Source organism: Narcine bancroftii, chromosome 8 (assembly GCF_036971445.1).
Source record: "Narcine bancroftii isolate sNarBan1 chromosome 8, sNarBan1.hap1, whole genome shotgun sequence".
Classification (NCBI taxonomy): Eukaryota; Metazoa; Chordata; class Chondrichthyes; order Torpediniformes; family Narcinidae; genus Narcine; species Narcine bancroftii.
In genome coordinates, this window is record NC_091476.1 from 88,094,565 (window position 1) to 88,116,252 (window position 21,688).

Below are 21,688 nucleotides of genomic sequence, written 5' to 3' on the forward strand. Positions count from 1 at the left end.
CATTCTCTTCATGCCTGTGTGGGTTTCCTCCGGGTGCTCTGGTTTCCTCCCACCCCCCAAAAATGTACAGGGTTTGTTAGTTAATTTGGGTACATATTTGGAAGGCATGGGCTCATGGGTCAGAAGGGCCTGTTACTGTCCTCTATGCATGTCTACTATGTCTTCAAGGAGAAAAAGGCATGTCCTGACATGAAAAAAATCATACATGTTATTACTCAAATCCATTAACTTTTTTTTCCATGCGCTGTCATCATGTGCTTTGGCTTTCTCCATTTCCGTTTTTAACAGAGGGGTTAGGCTATTTGAAATAAAGTGACATTTCACAATGCAAATTAACAAGCAAAGGAAATGCCTGCCTGCTAATTGGATACTTAAACCTCAGCACGGGCTGGAGTGATGGCCAAATCTGGAACCATTCATTACAGAGAACAATCTGATGCATGTAAACTCCCTTAATTTATTCTGACGCTAGGCCGTTAGCAATAGATTTTTTTTTAAAAATCAAGCAACAAATTACCTTTTGGTATTTATTTGTTTTAAATATAGAACCTTCCTGCATGCCCAGCTTTTCAGAAATTATGTTTTAATAAATTGTGGCTTGGCTGAACGCAAAAGTGAAATGTAATCATTCATTGATTCGGGCTGAATTATTAACTCAAGTGGAATGAAGTTTTGAGTGAATTATACTCATAAGCTTCCTATTTTACGCCCCCTTATAGTTTGCACTGAATGGATGATGATAGATTTGAATTGTCAGCCATTGATTTTTATTTAGTTTAATTTTGTTTGACTGTGGACATACAAAAGATGCTTTAATAATATTTATTATTGAACTGACTCCAACTCACTGATTTCTGTTATTTGTAAGGTTCCTAACTAGGGTTAAACATGAACTGCAATGAGACTCACCAACCACATTACAGGCTGGCTGCTCAGCCAGGGGAGTGAGAGGAAGTGTAGAAGTCCACACAGGGTGGACGTGGAAGGATCTAGAATGAGGGAAAATGGTTTCAAAGTAACAGGTCAATGAGGCATTGTTTTCCCTCATTGCTTTGGATTTAGAACCACAGCACAGTCTGTGCTAAACTGTTATTCTGCCGAGTCCCACTGACCTGCACCCAGTCCATTTTCTTTATTGGGGTTGGCACTACGCTGTTATAGCGCCACTGATTGGGGCCAGGTTTCAATCCCGCACTCCCTGTAAGGAGTTTGTCCGTTCTCCCCTTGACAACGTGGGTTTTCCCCAGGGGCTCCGGTTTCCTCCCACCATTCAAGATGCACGGGGGTGGGGGGTTATAGGTGGATTGGGTGTAAAGGGCCTGTTACCATGCTGGATGTCTAAATTTAAATTTATACCCCACTCATCACCTGTCCAAATTTATTTTAAATGTTAAAATTGAGCCCACATTCACCACTTCAGCTGGCAGGTCATTCCACACCCCCACCACTCTCTGTGTGAGGAAGTTCCTCCTCATATTCCCCCTAAACTTTTCCCTTTTCACCCTTAACCCATGTCCTCTGGTTTGTATCTCACCCACCATCAGTGGAAAACGCCTACATGCATTTACTATATTTATATTCCTCATAATTTTAAATACCTCTATCAAATTTCCCCTCATTCTTCCACTCTCCGTGGAATAAAATCTTAACCTGTTTAACCTTTCCCTGTAACTCAGCTCCCCAGATCTGGGCAACGTCTCTACCTCTTTCTATTTTATTGATATCTTTCCTGTAATTAAGTAACAGAATCTGCGCACTATACTCCAAATTTGGACACACCGATATCTTACACAACCTTACCATAACAACCCAACTCCTCGACTCAGAACTTTGATTTTTGAAGCTGCCATGTGCCAAACACTCTCTTTATAACCCTATCTCTCTGTAACGCCACTTTTGGGCAACTATATACAGGTATCTGTATTCACAAATCCATCTGTTCTACCACACGCCTCAATCCCCTACTGTTTACTGTGTGTATCTTACCTTAGTTTGTCCTTCCAAAGTGCAACATCTCACACTTGTCTGCATTAAATTCCATCGGCCATTTTTCAGCCCATTTTTCCAGCTAGTCCAGACCCCTCTACAATCTTTGAAAGCCTTCCTCGCTCTCCACGACACCTTCAATCTTTGTGCCATTCTTCCTCTTCGAGTAATGGGAGAAAAGACTTTGGACTAGTAATGCAGAATTTCTTGATGCGCAGAAGGTTGAAAGGGTACCAGGAGTAGCTGGAGGTGAGGAGTTGAGGTTACACTCAGATCAGCCATTATCTTTCAAGTGGGGGTGGGGGGAGAGGCTTGAAGGGCTGAATGGTCTATATCTGTTCCTAATTCAGATGTTCATGTGTTACACACTGCCTGACCTGGGATAAATGATTGTATAAACCACTTAATAAATCTTAGCACAAGCTTTAACACATGGTTACCTCAGCATAATTAAAGTGCCACTTGCTTGGCTTTGACTCTAACATTATCCCCATGACCAAGTGAGTTTTATCCGGGAGCTCTGGTTTCCTCCCACCAACAAGTTAGTAAATGGTTACCTGGATGTAATTGGCAGTGCGGGTTCATGGACTGTATCCCAAAACACAAGAACCAGTTGAGGTCCCTTGGAATCAAGCATGGATTCTTTCCTGAACATTTTTCAAAGTTCCTAAAATGATTTTGGTCAAAGGGGGAATTTTAAAGTCTGAGACTTTGCTTTTTCTCTTAAATTTAATAAAGTTCTTCAGTTTAGCATTTAGCTTCATGCTAATTTTGACTTCCAATTTCGTCCATTGTGCATGTGAGTGGGAAAGATGTCATTTAGTGGTAGATGTGCAGCTAATTATGAGGTCAGATGAACTGGTTACCCAGTGATTATAGTCAGTGGGAGCTGCCTCACACTTGTGGATATTTCGATAGCGTAGATACAGGTAGAATGTATTTGAAAATAGGATAAACAGCATTCAGCATTGAGGAGTCCCTGCATTGGAGAGACTGGACGCAGGCGGGGAGATCACTTCATTGAGAACCTCAGCTTTGCCTGCTGCAATAGTGGGGATCTCGCAGTGGCCACCCCTTTTCATTCCCCATCCTTTTCTCTTGTTGACATATCAGTCCATGGTCTCGTGCACTGCCAGACGGAGAGCACTCGCAAATTGGAAAAACTACACCTCAGTGGGCACCCTCCAACCAGATGGCATTAATATAGACTTCTCTGGCTTTTGTTAAATCCTCCCACAACCCCCCCCCCGGCCCCGCACGCACGCGCACACACACGCGCACACACACGCGCACACACACACACACACACACACACACACACACACACACACACACACACACATACACACACACACACACACACACACACACACACACACACACACACACACCTCACTTCTTCTCCTGTTACTTTCCCCCGGCTCAGTCTCTCCCTTCTCTGTTGCCTTGAATTCTCACCTCGCCACTTATCTTATCCAATTAACATCTTTTGTTGGTCTGGATTCTCAGATTTCCTGCTTCTGGCTCATTCTGCTTCTTCCTTGAAGAAGAGCTCGTACCTGAATTGTCAGCAATGTATCTTTGATTTTTTTTAATGGACGCTGAAGAAACAAGCTGAGTTCCTCCATCTCTTGGGTACATTTTCATTAGTAAATTACCCATGAATGGCCTAATCCTCTCTTATGTCTTGTGGTGTTCAGCTCTCCCTTACTCAACCCTTCTTCAACAGGTGATCCAGAGGTGTAGTTGCAAAGTCTGGTTCATTATTGGACCAGACACATTCTCAGTTTGAATAGCCTTGGTCTTATCCCTGAGCAGTTGTTGACCATATCCGGTCTGTCTCTCAATCAACTCCTACTTTCCTTGCAAATCCAAAAGCCAAACAATTCAGTTGCTGGAATTTTGACAAAAAATTCAGTGATTGCTGGAAACAAGAAAGGCAGAGTCTCTGTGGAGAAAGAAGCAATGTTAATAATTCAGGTCCATGACCTGAAGACCAAAAAATCTAGGAGCAGGATTAGGACATTCAGTCCATCAAGTCTGATCTGCTATTTGAATCATGGCTGATGTGTTTTTCCTCTCAATTCCATTCTCCTTCCTTTTCTCCGAAACCCCATGTCTCCACAGAGGTCACTTGATCTGCTGAGTATTTCCGGGCTATTGGGCAGAGATATCATAGCTCATAATGTTACACTCAGGAGGCCCCCCCCCTCCACCAAAGACACCTCAAAAGTACTTGGCGAACTTCCTCCTCAGTGTCATTGCCATTGGTTCCATGATGGTCTGAAGTAATTTGTGCAATGACTTGCAGTAGCATTATCAGACTGCGGGATGCATCTCGAGAGCCCATGTGGGTGCTAATGCTTCAGCTGAGTTGGATTTTCCCATTTAATTACCTGCAAGCTGTGCCAGGTCTAATGTGGTCAAGATTCCAACCAGCTCAACCAGCCTGTCTCTATAATGGGGACAAAGGGTCTACTTTTTGAAAATGGTGGCGCTGCTGGGGCTTCTGTAATGGCAGCGCTAATGCAAGTCTGGGCCATGGAGAGTGGGGAGCACAGACACAGCGTTTCTGCCGTGGCGACCAGCCACCCAGTCCAACTGCTGACGGCTCTCTACATTGGCCTTTTAACGGATCCGACGGTGGCTTTATTTAAAATCTTGTGACCGTGGTGACTGGACCTGAGATGGCGGTACCTATGATCAACAGCAGCCATAGAGGGTTGTGGGCTCCAGGGAAGCAGGGCCACCAAAAAATGAAGAGTCCACCCCCCCTACCTAGATTGAGAAGGAGAAGCAGAGGAGACGACACACAGGACAGCGACGACACTGGGGGTGGACCAGTGAGGGGCTCTACGGCTGAGGAACACACAGGCAGTGGTGGATTGTTGGTGACTCGAGGCGAGGAACCCATGCAGGCTGCGGGCTGCTGGTGACTGTGGTCAAGCAACTCGCACCAGGCAGTGGACTGCTGGATATAGGCTTGAGATTGGCTGAAGGGGTACCAGGTATCAGATCTGGGATGCGAGAGAGTGCTGGATGCTTCCTGATCGTGTCAGGGGTTCAGATCTGGAACCCGGGCTGCCGATTGCTTGGATTGTAGCCTGATTGGCTACGGGAGCGCTGGAGGTGAATCCATAATCTCTCTGGGGGGACTCGCTTTTGCTTCTCTTTCTCTGACTGTAAGAGGTACCTGACAATTTCTACTGATGATGAATCTATCTGCCTTACGGCAGTCTAAATCCAGTTTTATGTAATATGGCACTTTTTATTATATGACAATGAAAGAATCGAATCATCTCAAAATTGAAGTTTATCTTGTGGTTTTCCCCAAAATCAAACAGTTGTTTCTACTTTAGACAGCACAGCAACAACTGTTCTCAAGTCATTGATATATAGAGTCACAGTGTGGAAATAGGTCAATCTGGTGAAGATGCAGAAAACTACAAGTATTTTGCCAGGACTGAAGTAGAGGGAGAGATTGAACAGGCCTAGGCTTTATTCCATGGAGTGCAGGAGGATGAGGGGTGATCTCATGGAGATGTACAAATCCATGAGAGGAATAGATCCAGTGAACGCAGTCTTGCCCAGAGGAGAGGAATTGTAACCAGAGACTATAGGTTGGAGGTGAGGTGGGGGGAGAGGTTTTACAGGAGCCTGAGGGATTTTTTTTTTTTACACAGAGGGTGGTGGGTATATGGAATGGGCTGCCAAAGTTTGTGGCTGAGGAAGGAAAGATAGCAAGCTATAAAAAATCTTGGATGAATACATGGATAGGATGGGTTGAGAGGGATATGGACGAAAAGGAGGCAGATGGGACATGCATCAACTTATAAGAGAGATGCTGCCAAAATACTGTGATCTTTGAGTGAAGTTCAATATTGACTAAGTTGTCCCTGTTTACCTGAAGTTAATATTCCTCAGTCCTGCTAGATCAGTGGTTCTCAACCTTTTTCTTCCCAGTCACATCTCACTTTAAGTAATCCTTATGCCATTGGTGCTCTATGATTAGTGAGGAATTGCTTAAGGTTGGATGTGAGTGGGAAGGTTGAGAATCATTGCTCTAGACCCAATTGTTACTGAAATATTTTGCTTGAAAAAATTGTCAGTGGCCCATTTCATTTGGAGTTGTGAAACTGTGCACATAACAAGAATGAAACGAAGAATGATTAAAACAGTGGTTTTCAAACTTTTTCTTTCCACCCACATATCACCTTAAGCAATCCCTTACTAATTACAGAGCACCAATGGCATAGGGATTGGTTAAAGTGGTATGTGAGTGGAAAGAAAAAGGTTGAGAACTTTTATTTAATAAATCTGTATTGCATGCTCTATAGTTCTGCCGTGTATTTCACAGTTCAAGCTGACTGTCACAATTTGGCTGGAGAAGTTCAGGCAAAGGGGCTATTTCCATGCTCTATGTACTGAATTGCACCACATGTATTGGGCAGCATGGTTAGCATAGCAGATACCGCAAGGCCATTACACCGTCATGACATAAGTTTGTATCCGTCACTGTCTGTAAGGAGTTTGCACGTTCTCCCCATGTCTGCACGAGTTTCCTCCCGCCTCCACAAAAACAATTGAATGGAGTTCATAGGTCAATTGTTTTATTTGGACAGCACAGGCTCGTAGGCTGGATGGGCCTGTTACTGCACTGGCCAGCTAAATTTAATTTAAAAATTAATATTGCTCCATGATTCTAATTGTGCACATTCATGCAGTTTCCTCTGGCAGCTCCTTGCAGATGTGGGCCACCCTCTGAGTGAAAAGGTTGCTCATTAACATGTTATCAGACCAGTGATTTTTCCCCAGAATGGTGCTGGGGTTGGAGTGCTCAAATTGTGCCAGATGGTCAACGATAAGCTTATAGCATTCTCAAAAATTCAAGATTCTTTTATTGTCATGTAAGAGCAGAGACATGAAATTGTCTTCTGCCTGCATAAGGCAGACTAAGGGTAACCATTAGTGCTGGCAGGTGCCCCTTGCAGTAGAGAGAAATAGAAGCAAAAGAGTATCTTCAGAATCAATGTGTCTGTGGATTTGCCTCCATTGCTCGTGTGGCCTTACAGAGTCCTGCTCAAACCATCGGCAATCCGAGCTCACGACCCAAACCTCCAATACAATCAATAAGCCCAATGCCCTTTGGAAGCCATCCTTGCCCTCGGCACTCTCTCGAATCCCAGTTCCTAATCCTGGTTCCTATGAGCCTGTCCCCAGCAGCCTGCAGTCCAAGTGGGTCACCCCACCTGTGTGGCTCCCTCAGCCTGTATGGATCCCGTCAGTCCACCGCCGTGGTCGTCTCCTCTGCTTCTCTATCTTAACTGGGGATTGAGGGGGGCGGGAGGGGGTGGTTGTTGGGCAGGGATGTTCTCCCCATTTCTGGTGCCCTGTGCCGGTCTGCTACTTCCCCATAGTTTTCAACTACTCATGGCCGCTCCTGAATGCAGGTGCCATCATCTTGAGCATGGCCCCTGTGGTGGCAGGATCTCAATTTGAAAACTCTGTCAGCTCCTCTAACAGGCCTGTACGGAGCCACCAGCATTAAGATTGGAGCAGCGCTCTGTCTTCATTCTCCACTCTCCCGGGTACGCACCAGCGGCAGGAACTGCGGGAGTGCTGCCATAATGAGATAGAAGAATACAGTGTGTTCTGCTTGAGGAATTCAGTGAAGGATAGGGCAGGGTGGAAAGTAAACTGTTTCATCTGTGGAAAAATGTTGAGGAAGATTTTAATATATTCTGTTGTTCAACTGATCCTTCAGGAGGATGTCAAGGTACACTTCTTCTCCCAAACAATGAGATGGTGGGGGTGGGGGTGGTGGCATTTGAATACCTGCCCCAAAGTGATTTTGGAGGCAGGTGGGTTGAGGAGAATGGAGTCAGTTGATTGGTCATGGTGTGGTTAATGAGTCCCAAAACTTTGACATTCCTGTTGATTCCTTGGACCCCATTGACTTCTGACTCACTGGTCAAGGCCTTAATCTAAATTTAAATTGTTTTAGCCTATACATTTGAAGACACACAGCAGAGTAGTAGGCTATTCCGGCCCATGAGCCCATGCCGGCTAATTACACCCAACTGACCCGGTACATGTTAAGGGCGGAAACCCAAGCCCCTGGAGGAAACCCACGCAGACGTGAAGAAAATGTAAAAACTCCTTACAGACAGTGTGGGATTCGAACCCAGATCCTGGTTGCTGGCCCTGTAACAGCATTGCCCTAACATCTATGCTAACCATGCCGCCCTCTATCCCACTCATACCTCATATGTGAAGAGGAGCTATTTCATTATTGTAATGGTACTGCATGAATATTTGTTCATGTTTGTTGCTGCCAGAGAGGGTCAACGTGGTTGAAATGGGTCAAAAGTCATCCAACTTAAAGGTGAAGCAAGCTCGTTAAGCTACATGACCTTCAATATTCCTGTCCAATGGCGTGAAAGATTCTATCTTTGAGTATCCAGAAACAGCAATTATAAAGGAAAAGCATGTCTTTATTAAATTTATTAATACAGAATCCTCTTGCATTTAATCCAGGGTTTCAGCATCACAGTCATGTTTATTGAAAGCAGAACCCACAGACTTTCTCCAGACAACTAGATTAGCATTTAAACTAACCATTCGACGACACTTTAAATTGTTAAATGGATTGACAGAAACAGTAACAGCTTAAAGATTGGACAGAAGCTGCTGTTCCATTCATAAACATTTTTACGCTCGGCTACAGCTGTTTTCCATTCGTTACTGGCAGCTAACGAGACAGCGTGTCAAAGTCGTATCTCACTATCAGGTGCCAATGAAAGTTTCTTGGCTTTTTGAACCTTGAGCAAAAGCTTCCTTTGTTCTGTGTGTCTTAAATATTCATTTAATTCTCCAGACTAATGATTAGCATGTGATAATTAAAATATTAAATCGAATGTACACAAGACATGGATGTTCGATACGTTTTGAAGGCAAACCCTCTAGACATTACCTCAACTGTTTTAAAGACATGGAACTTTAACAGAATTATTTGTTAATATGGGTAACTGATTGACATCAGTGATTTACATTTCTTAATAAAGAACTGTAACAATATACCTGAAACGAATTCAAAGGGGTTTGCTTATCAAATTGTAAGAGAGATGCCGTCAAAATATGGCATAAATCACACATCAAACTCAGGCCCACGGGCCAAATTTGGCCCGTGATATAATTATATTTGGCCCGCAAGATCATATCAAATATGTATTAGAGCTGGCCCGCTGGCCACCGGGCCAGTATAGCGCATGCACAGCTAATACTACAAATCCCAGAATGCTTTGCAAATGCATTGGTGTCAGCCCGCTAATCACCCCCACCTCCTCTCTTTACTTTCTTTAGTATCTGCGACCTGTCGCCTAACTCACATGTAATAAACCCCTTACGAAAAATGGCCAAACGAAAGATAGAAAACAGGACCTTTCAAGACAGGTGGGAGGCAAACTCTGACCCCAGAGTTTGATGAACTTGCATCTAAGAAGAGATGCCAAGTATCTGGTTTAGACCCAGGTGCATCAGAGTAAATCACAGTGGAGCAAGCTAAGCTTGGATTAGTATTTTCTTTGGTTAACTTTGGACTCTTCATAGTTGAAAGATTGGATTTTCATTGAAGCAAGTTGTTATTTTTTTGACTTGTTGGCTTGTGAAAAAAAATACATTTAAAAGGAGCTTAAAGGCTGTAGAGAAATATTATTGATTGAATATTTTATTTCTCATTTGTTAATGCTTCTTCTGGAAAGAGTTTAACCAAAACTATTATTAAACATTTATTTTTATAAGAAAAAGTTTAACATTACATATGTTGAAAGAAGAGAAAACATGCAGATGTTGTTGAAAATTTTCAATAAATATTTAGTTCGGCCCACGACTTAGTCCAAGTTTTTAATTTTGGCCCTCTGTGAATTTGAGTTTGACACCCCTGGCATAAATACTGTGCCATTTCACTGTGATCTTTTGAGTGAGGTTCAATATTGACTAAGGTGATCCTATCTACCTGAACTTGATATTCCTCACTCCTGCTAGCATAATTTAATAAATCTGTATTGTATGCTCTGTGGTTCTGCTGTGCATTTCACAGCACAGGCTGGCTATCACAATGATTCCTCCTCTGGCTACATAAAGCTTTCAATGTATTGAATAGCCAGGGTCTATTTTCACCCTTTGTCCCATGTTAGAAGGCTTTAGTCTGCTGCTTCTGCATGTTTGAGACAGAGCTGATTTCTCATTCATTGCCCTCAAGGTGTTTCAATATGGTGACTCTAGAGATGACTCCCTTGCACATTGCTTGCTGCAAGGTAAAGATCTCTCTGCAGGTGAATGGCTCACATAAGCTGCAGAATACTAGCCCATGAAGCTCTGATCCGAAAACCATGTTCCCACAGACTGGATGATCACAAAAGTATTTTTTTTAAAGGAGTGAGGAAGGAAGGGCACAATGATGGATCCATTAGCCATTAGAGAAATGTTGGAATTCATGAATAACAGGACCCTCACTAAAGTAATAATGGGAGTGATCAGCATTAACATGGATTTATGAAAAGGAGGTCATGTTTCAAATCTATAGGCATTTCTCTGAGGCCATAATTAGCACAATCAGGAGAGATAGAGTTGATTGTGCCTTTATCCTCTAGATTCTGCAAGAATGTGAGATTATCTTGTAAAAATGCACAAAATACTCCTGGACCTGACAGCATTCAGGTGAAGCAGCACAGTCTCAAAATAAGATGTCAGCCATTCAAGAAAGAAGGTTCGTCGGCAGGGCAGACCCTGGCGTGGTCTCACCAGACTCCAATATAATTTCTGTCTGATGTCTTAACCCCTCTATTGAAATCCTCTTGCTCTAAATAAAATTAGTAACATTCAGTGGGGCAGGCAACGTCTCCAGAAAGAGAAACAGATTTAACGTGGTACATTCTTAGAATTCTCTACTCGCACCTCATTGAATACAATCATGGCAGAGGTTAATGGATTTTGAGATGTAAATGGAAATTGTGGAATATGTAGTGCAGGAATTATAACACAGAGATAAAAATCAGCCCGGGACTTACTGAACGGTGAAACAAGGGCAAGAGGCGAATGGCACAGCCTTGCTTTATTTCTCAGGATCTTCTGTCATGAATGACAAATGTTAGTGTAAGTTAACATTAAAATAGAGGAGATTTTCGTGAGCTCAAGTTACAACATTTTTTTAATGGAAGTAGGAACAGGAGTAGGCCAAAAATGGCCCATCGAGCCTGCTCCGCCATTCAATACGATCATGGCTAATTTATGACCTAACTCCACCTATCTGCCTTCTCCCCATATCCCCTAATTTCTCTATCATGTAAAAATTTATCTAACCGAATTTTAAAAATGTTTAATGAGGCAGCCTCAACCACTTCCCTGGTTAGAGAATTTCAAACATTCACCACTCTATGGGGAAAAACTATTTTTCCTCATCTCTGTCCTAAATCTACTCCCCCAAATCTTGAGACTGTGTCCTCTGGTTTTAATTTCCCCGGCCAGCTCGAAAAACCTTCCTACATCTATCCTATCCATACCCTTCATAATCCTATATGTTTCTATAAGATCTCCTCTCATTCTTCTGAACTCGAGCGAATACAATCCATGACGATTTAATCTTTCATCAAAAGTCAACCTCTTCATCCCAAGGATTAACCTAGTAAACCTCCTCTGGACCGTCTCCAAAGCCAGTATATCCTTCCTCAAATATGGAGACCAGAACTGGACACAGTACTCCAGGTGCGGTCTCACCAGTACCTTATACAGTTGCAACATTACCTCCCTACTCCTGATGAAGGCCAACATTCCATTTGCCTTCTTAATAACCTGCTGCACCTGCAACCTAACTTTTTGCAATTCATGCATAAGCACTCCCAAGTCCCTCTGCACAACAGCATGCTGTAGTTTCTCACCCTTTAAATAATATTCAGCTCTTATTTTTCTTGCCAAAGTGGATAACCTCACACTTACTAACATTGTACTCCATCGGCCAGACCTTTGCCCACTCATCCAGCTTAACTATATCCCTCTGCAGACTCTCCACATCCTCATTACAATTTGCTCTTCCATTCAATTTGGTGTCATCCGCAAACTTGGTAACACCATATTTTGTCCCCTCCTCCAAGTCATCAATGTAAATGATGAACTGTTGTGGGCCTAACACTGACCCCTGCGGCACCCCACTTACCACTCTCTGCCAACCTGAAAAACTTCCATTTATCCCGACTCTATGCCTCCTGTCAGACAACCAATTTTCAATCCAGGCCAATATATTTCCCCGGACTCTACTTTCCTGTAACTTACTGATAAGTCCCTTGTACGGCACCTTATCAAACGCTTTCTGGAAATCCAAATATACAATATCAACCTGTTTCCCTCTATCCACTGCACCCATTATATCCTCAAAGAATCCTAACAAGTTTGTCAAACAAGATCTTCCCTTTCTAAAACCATGCTGCGTCTGCCTGATTGAACCCTTACGTTCCAAAAGTTTCACTATTTCACCTTTAATGACGGCTTCAAGCATTTTTCCAACTACAGATGTCAAGCTAATTGGCCGATAATTTCCAGTCTTCTGGCTACATCCCTTCTTAAAAATTGGCGTGACATTTGCTGTCTTCCAGTCTGCCGGGACCTGCCCAGAATCCAAGGAATTTTGGCATCAACTATAACTTCTGCCATTTCCTTCAGAACCCTTGGATGCATATCATCAGGACCAGGTGATTTGTCTGGCTTTAGTCCCATTAGTTTCTCCATCACTACTTCCTTTGTAACAACTATTTTATCAAGGCCCTCCCCAACATTCACATCCTTAACTCCTCACTTGGCCATGCTGGACGTGTCTTCCACCGTGAAGACTGACACAAAATATTTGTTCAATGCCTCGGCCATTTCCTCATTTTTTGCTACCAGTTTTCCTTTCTCATCCTCCAAGGGTCCTATGTTAACTCTGGCCACCCTCTTCCATTTTATATATTTATAAAATTTTTTGCTTTCTGTTTTTATATTTTGTGCCAATTTACTTTCATAATCCTTTTTCCCATTTCTTATTACCTGCTTTGTAACCCCTTGTTGTCTCTTAAAGTTTTCCCAATCTTCCAGTTTCCCACTGCTCTTTGCAGCTTTGTACACCTGCACCTTCAATTTTATACTCTCCTTTATTTCCTTTGTTAACCACGGTTGATTTTTCCCTCCCTTGCTGCCCTTTTTCCTGACCGGAATATATTTTTGTTCAGCATTACAAAATATTTCTTTGAAAATCTTCCACTGTTCCTCAACTGTTTCATCAATTAGCCTGTGCTCCCAGTCCACTCTGCCCAATTCCTCCCTCATCCTATGGTAGTCACCCCTGTTTAAGCGTAATATATTAGTTTTAGATCTAACTATTTCCCCTTCCATCTGAATGAGAAATTCAATCATACTATGATCGCTATTTCCCAGATGGTCTCTGACTATTACATCATTTACTCTACCTGTCTCATTGCACAATACTAGATCCAGGAGAGCATTTTCTCTTGTGGGTTCCTTAATATGCTGCTCAACAAAGCTATCGCGGATGCATTCTATGAAGTCCTCTTCCTGACTCCCACGACCAACTTGATTTTCCCAATCTATGTGGAAGTTAAAGTCCCCCATGACGACTGCCATATCATTATTACATGCCTCATATATCTCTCTATTTATTTCCTGTGCCACTAAACTATTGTTATATGGTGGGTGATAGATAACACCCACCAATAATTTTTTCCCTTTGTTATTCTTTATCTCTACCCAAATGGACTCAACATTATGCTCTTTGTTCTATGTTCTATGTTCTCACATAGAACATTCCAGCACAGTTCAGGCCCTTCAGCCCACGATGTTGTGCCAACCTATGTAAACCTATTCCACACAATCTAATCCAGTGATTCTCAACCTTTTTCTTTCCGCTCACATCCCACTTTAAGTCATCCCTATGCCATTAGTACTCTGTGATTATTAAAGGATTGCTTAAGGTGGGATGTGAAAGAAAGAGTTTGAAAACCACCATTTTATTTATACTTAATTGACTCGTTATGTGCACGGTTTCACATCTCCAAAGGAAATGAGCCAATGACAATTTTTTCTCAAGCAAAATATTTCAGTAACTATTGGGTCTAGAGCAGTGATTCTCAACCTTCCCTTCCCACTCACATCCCACCTTAAGAAATCCCTTACTCATCACCAATGGCACAGGGATTACTTAAAGTGGGATGTGAGTGGGAAGAAAAAGGTTGAGAACCACTGATCTAATCATTCCCCACCTCTCACTCATAACCCTCTATTTTTTTGGCATCCATGTGCTAGTCCAAGACTTTTGAATGACCCTACTGTACCAGCCTCCACCACCAACCCTGACGATGCATTCCAGGCACCCACCATTCTCTGATTATAAAAATTTACCATTGACGCCTCCCCCTAAACTTTTCTCCACAGGTCTTAAACAGATAAACTCTGGTATTTGCTGTTCTTACCCCAGGAAAGGCAGTCCACCCTACCTCGGCTCCCATACCTCTTTTACCCCTCATCATGTCAGTCCAAAGAAAAGACCTTACTCTGTCAACCTTGTTTCCTTAGTTGAAATAGAATTGGAGGTGGGACACTCCCCTAGACACCAGCATCACAGTCAAATACAACACAGACCTGCTCAACGGTAATCCTCAACACAGCTACTTGCTCAGGCACTTACTGTGTGGCCAAATACTGCTCTCACATGATCTACAAATTTGCAGATAACGCCATCATTGTAGCAGGATCTCAAACGATGACAATGTACAGGATGGAGAGAGAGTAAAGAGGCAGGGATCAGAGCAGCAACTACACCCTCAATGTCAGCAAAGCAAAGAAGCTTGTCATTGACTTCAGAAAGCAGGATGAAGTTATCTGTATCAATGGTGCTGAGGTGGATATGGTAGAGAGTATTAATTTTATAATGTCACCACAGCTTTAATTTTACATCAAAGAAAGTTAACTGGCAATTAATTCTTTCAAAACTTAAAGAAATTTGACAAATCACCAATTTTTTGTTGATGCAACATCAAAATATCCTATCTGGGTCCGTCACAGCTTGACCCAGGAACAGCTCAGCGACAAATAGTCGAGAGTCGTAAACACAGCTCAGGTCCTCATGCAAGCCAATCTCCCCTCCGTCAACTTGGTCCTTAATTCCTGCTGTCTTGGGAAGCCAACCACCACATTATAAAATCCATCCCACCCACCCTGGACACACACTTTGCCCCTCACATCTGGAAGCCAATTCAAGGGCAGTTTCTTCCCTTCTGTTATCAAGCTATTGACCGGACCTGTGATCAGTAAAATTATATTACTCTTGCACTGTTTTAACTGAACTTTTTTAAACTTTTTTTTTACTGCTACACTTTACCCTGCACTTTTGTTTTTTTCTTCTGCACTTCCTGTTACACTATGTGTTGACTTGCCTGGATAGAACACAAAACAATGGTTTTCACTCTATCCCAATATAAACAATAAACAAAGTCTAAAGCTGCAACAGGGTATGGCTGAGTGCCAGACATGAATACAATATTTGGGCAATGGAACAAGCCACTCTTGGTGTTGGAGGGAAGAGGTAATAAGAAATTCATTGATTGATCAGAGAGCAGTATTTTATTATTATTAGATAAGAAATAAAGATAAGTTGGGAAATGCCACAGGTAGTTTTTTAACGCAGAGAGTGGTGGGTGTCTGGAAAGCCTTGACGGGAGTGGTGCTGAAAGCTGGTACAATAGGGTTCAAAAGACTCTTTGATGGGCACATGGATGTAAGAAAAATTGAGGGTTATTCACGAGGTTTGGAAAAATGATATTGTTGTCAAGAAGGTTTTCATTGATTGGCATAACACTGTGGGCAGAAGCCCCTTGCACGGTGCTAAACGTTTGGATAACACTTCTCACATGTCAGTTCCTCCATGCGTCATGTCCAAACACAACTGTCTCTCTATCACCATGAATCCTTGATAACTTTTCTGCTCCAATGGTTATCCCAGTCTGGAATGTACCCAATGGAAGATTGCTCCCTGCAGAGCGTTCTGACGATATTCCTGTTTTATGTTAGAAGCCCCCTGTAAAACAGTACTCTTTCTTCTCCGTTAGCAATGTTGTGAACATTATAAGGGAGGACTGACATGTCTTTCTGTATAGCACATCATCTGAAAATTAGGAAGAGTAAATTACCTGCTCCCTGACTGACAGTTCAACACACGTCCATGAGTTTACAAAAGTTGTCTTGGCCAAGCTCTAGATGTCTCTTGTTCTCAATTCTACTTCAAGCTGATAATAAATGGCAATAATATAAGGAGCAGAGAAATCTGGGTTTGATCAGTCCCCTTTGGGCAATGAGTTTCTTCAAGATTCAAGATTCAATTTATTGTCAAATTATAACATTCACATCACACCTCCGACTGTGTGACTCGGTACGACAATAACACCATCTGCAAATTGACTGACGATATCACGGTAGTGGTTCGCATAAAGGAAGGGGATGAGTCAGTGTACAGGATGGAGATTGAAAATGGCTGATGGCTGCACCAACAACAACCTTGCACTCAATGTCACCAAAACTAAGGAGCTGATCATTGACTTCAGGAAGGGAAAGCCAGAGGTGTACAATCCAGTGATCATTGGGGGATCAGAGGTGGAGAGAGTGAGCAAATTTACGTTCTTGGGAGTCACTAACTCAGAGGATCTTTCCTGGACCCAACACATTGGTGGCATCGGGAAGAAAGCTCATCAGTGCCTCTACTTCCTCAGGTTTGCGGAGGTTTGGTATGACATCAGAAATCTTGAAAAATTTCCACAGATGTTTGAAGGAACGTGTGGTGACCGGCTGCATCATGGTCTGGTATGGGGACACCAATACCCCTGGGTGTAAAGCCCTCCAGAAGGTAGTGGACACAGCCCGGAACATCACAGGCAAAATCCTCCCCACTATTGAGTCCACCTACAGGGAATGCTGCTGTCAGAGAGCAGCTGCAATAATCAAGTATCCACCCCACCCAGCACATGCTCTGTCTCGGCTGTAGCTATCAGGAAAGAGGTCTAGGTGCTACTAGACTCCCACCACCGGGTTCAGGAACAACTGCTACCCCTCCACCATCAGACTCCTCAATGACAAACTCAATCAGGAACTCATTTAAGGTCTCTTATTTGTGCAATTTATTGGCTTCCTTTTGTTCTCCCTGTATTGCACAGTCAATTTGTTTAAATTTTGTTTTTGCTTTACAGTTCTTTTATTTGTTTACATTGTGTACAGTTTTTTTTTGCACTACCAGTAAGTGGTAATTCTTCTGCGTCAGCAGGAAAAAGGAATCTCAGGGTTGTTGATGTCATGTATGTACTCAGACAAACTTTTGTCTGCTGTAAGGCAGATTCGCCATTGGCTGAGATTGCTTGAAGCATTTCGTTCGGTCAGAGAAAGAGAGGCAAAGGAGAGTCCGTTCAGAGTGATCGAGTGTCTGTGGATTCATCCAGCATCACCCGCGCAGCCACACAAAGTCTAGTCCAAACCATCTGCCAACCAAGCTCGATCCAAACCTCCAACATGATCAGTAACCCTTCAGTGCCCTCGGCACCCCCTCGCAACCCAGCTCCAACAGCTGGTACCTCATCAGCCAGCCTTGAGCAGATTCCAGCAGTCCACAGCCAGATGTAAATCCTTCATCCCCTGGCACCAGCAGCCCACAGCCTGCATGGGCTCCTCACCTCGAGTAACCATCAGCCCACCACCTGTGTATTTGAGGATCTCACTGGACAGTCACCATGGTCACCATCCCATGGGTCGTCTGCTCTGCTTCTCCGTTTCAAACAGAGTGTGGTCTCCTCAATCTCTGATGCCCTGCACCAGTCCTCTCCCTTGCCTGGTGTCTGTAACCCCTGACGATCAGAGGCCCTACCGTCTTATTTCCGTCTTTGGGGTGAAAGTTAATTCCTTCCCTTTTAAGAAACCAGGATGAAAGAAGCCAGAAGTGGCATTGATCCTGATCTTGTCTGGAACAATCCATAGTATCTCTCAAGCTGACACTAAATTGGCAGTGTCACTCAGTAATTGAGGTCAAGACCCTGCCTGAATATTCTGTTTCGTTCTCTAATGCTACTTTATTTCATCTAAAAAAAAAATCAATGGTTCGTGCAACTTCCTAATTATTTCCTTTTATGTTCACTCTGCAGCAGAGACTTGGGCTGTGAGGAGTTGCCATCCTGGACAATTTGTATTGGAGTAAATACTTGATTGAGGATGATCTCTGACCAGTTTCCATTCTCTTCCTCCGATTTCACCAGAAGTGCAGCTTCTCAGGTTTCCTGCTGTAGGCTACTGGATTAATTAGCTGCTGTAAATTATCCTCTGGTGTAGGTTAATGGCAGAAAGGATCAGGGGGAAATTAATGGGCTTGAATGAGAGAGAATGGATTGCAGTGAAATATAGAAGAGGGGTAATGGGACTAATGGGGTCATTCCCCTGGGAGCTGGCATCGTCCAAGTGAGCTGAGTGTCTTCCTGCTGAGTTGTAATAAGTATTTGATGACTATAGCAGTGAGAAACACACAGCGACGATAGAGAAACTGCCCAGACCCATGGTACTTCCCGGCTTGTGCTAAATGGTCCCAATAAAGCTTTGGCTGTTGAAAATCACATTCTAAACAAAATCTTCAGGAGAAAGATCATGGGTAGTGCACAATGGTCTCTCTTCTGCCTTCTCCCGTGCTTAACAAAGTGAAAGGAAAAAAAAAAGGATGTGATATCCTGTGATGTATTTGATGACCAGACTGACACAAGGAGTTGTACAGGTGTGGAAAGGGAAGTTATGTCTGAAGTATTATAATGTAGGGATCTACGACTACAATGAGACAAATGGCCTGATAATCCTCTCAGTTACATAGGCTATGTATGTCAGCAGTTTCAAAAATACAGAGAGAGGGTTTGAAATCAAATTAAATGTGTGTGTGTGTGTGTGTGTGTGTGTGTGTGTGTGTGTGTGTGTGTGTGTGTGTGTGTGTGTGTGTGTGTGTGTGTGTGTGTGTGTGTGTGTGTGTGTGTGTGTGTGTGTGTGTGTGTGTGTGAGAGAGAGAGAGGCGAGTGAGATAGAACAATACTGTAGGGGTGTATATCTCAACCAGAGACACAATACAGACATCAGAGACTATAGTTGGAAAGATAATAGCGAAAGCTGTTGCATAGTGGTTAATACCACATTAATTCAATGCCAGTGACATGAGTTCAAATCTGATACTATCTGTAAGGAGTTTGCACATTCTTCCATGACCTGTGCGGGCTTTCTCTGGGCACTCCAGTTTCACCCCACGCACCATAATGTATGGGATTGGTAGATTAATTGGGTGTAGTTGGGTAGGCAGCGTGGGTTTCATGTGCTGGAAGGGCTTTCTGCCGTGGTGTATCATTAAAACTGAAATTAAGAACCTGGAGAGATGGGAACCCAAGAGAAAGAGCTGAGAGGGTAAGTTTCATGTTGCATCCTTCTTATGAAACAGTCTAAAAAATATTAGAGTTTGTCACTGGAATTAAATGTATGTCGTATTGATTATTCTAATCTCTGAAAATGCAATCACATTACACTAACTAATTTTTTGAAAAGCTTCTGTTTGCTCTATCTAATTTCGCCCATAACTTGTCCATCAAAGAGATATAATAGCACCTCAGTTGTGCTGATACATTACATATTTAGTTTAAAAACACTTTGTCATTCTGGCTGTTAGAGCTCATTTAATTCTTCAGATAAATGAGAGAAATCAATGTGTGAAGGTACAAGTTTCTGAAACCTCAGTGGAGAATGGAAACCCTTTTAATTCAACTGTATGTTGTTCATAGCCTTTATATGTTAGTCAGATCATCAACATTTCAATGCTCAAACTGCCATTAATTATTATATCTTAATTTCTTTGCTGATGCGTTCCATTCAAAGATCTTTGAAGTATGTTTCTCTCCAGATCACTGCCTGTGGGCTAGGAGACCCACATTCATGGATATATCCATTACATAGCATATGCACGCAAATGATCACGCACACTGAACTGTGTTCAATTGGAATTTTGCTTTGATGGAGATTGTTCCCTGAAGGCTCCCTCGAGATGCACGCTTCAAGGTGCTTGCTAGATTTCAGTGCAAACAGTGATGTATTTGAAGTTTCTAGAGTCATTCTTTGTGTAACAACTCACTGCTACTTGGGACACATTTGGAAAATGACAGGGAAGGCATGCAAAATATAGGTGAACCAAGAGTCATCAGAGATCAGGCAGCATCCGTGGAGAGAGTCAACATTTAATTGGCGGGACCCTTCATCGAGAAACAAAATAAAGGTACCTGGTCTGGTTTTAATTGAGGTATACACGATGTCCACAATGGATCATTTTCCAGGGGAGAGGGTGAAAGAAGTTGAAAGGCAATTTCCAAGGAGATATTAACATTAATTTAAAAGAACGGTGTGAAAGGAGATCAGGTATGTTCCTGGGAAGCAATGGATTAGAGGTGAACCTCAAATATAGTGCATGCGGCAGGTAAACGATGAGTGGAATATGGCATTTCAACCTTAAAGAAAACAAAAGAGACAAAGATCATTGGTCACCTGAGGAAATAGAGCAAGTGACATCATTAAAGTTAAATAATAATTGGTTCCACTTTTCCCTGCAGTTGGAGGGAGATGCTGAAAGTCCTTCTCAGCTATTGCCTTGATCTTGTCATGAATAACTTTGGGTTTCATGAGGATAAGAAGGGTTGAGGTGGGGAGAATATAAAAGGGAACTCCTCTTGCTAAGGAGTAAAGCTGGTAACTCAGAAACCATTGAATGACGACCTAAAGATGGGGTCGTCAAACAAAAGAGGTGAAAATATTTGAAGGAAAGGAGTGGCTTAAAAGACATGATCCTTCCAGAATCTCTGCCTCTGCTCGTCTCTTGTCGACTGTGGAAAGGTGAGTTTGGAGTAAATCATTCATCTCTTCTGCCATTAAAATCGATGATGGCTGATCAGTGCCATGATCCCATTTCCCGGTCTTACTCCTGTCAACTAATTTTGAATTGTTTAAATTCAGAGCTATGGCTCAGCGAGAGGTCCCACCCACCCCATTCCTCTTTGGATCATGGGAGGAAACTGGAGCACCCGGGGAAAACCTATGCAGACCCCGAGAGAATGTACAAACTCCTTACAGAGAACAATGGATTCGAACCTGGGTCCCTGGCGTGCAATAGCTTTGTAGTCAATCTGTGTCTCTCGGCTCCTTGTTTTTATCTGTCTGTGCAACAGGAAACCTATCCAACTGAGACTCGAGACTCACCAATTACACCGTACAAGGCATGAAATCAGCCTTTCATTTCCTTATTTTAATACATAATGACACCACTGACAGCTTTGGAGGTCCCATATGGCTTTGACTACCTTGTAATATTAAAACGGTGTTGATTTTAAAACCATATGTAAGTTTCTTTTTGTGCTTCCTCATTTTCAGCTTCATCTCTTTCTGTTTTATCCTTGAATCTCCCCCACTTGGCCGGGATTCATATTGCTGATCTTGTCCTTCACCTGTTTCGTAGTTTGTGATTTTTTGCTTGGCACTTGGTGCTTTTCCTCCTCAGAGGTATAAACTGGATGAGTCACCCATTCACATCTTCTCGGTCTCTTTGCTAAATTTCCCACCT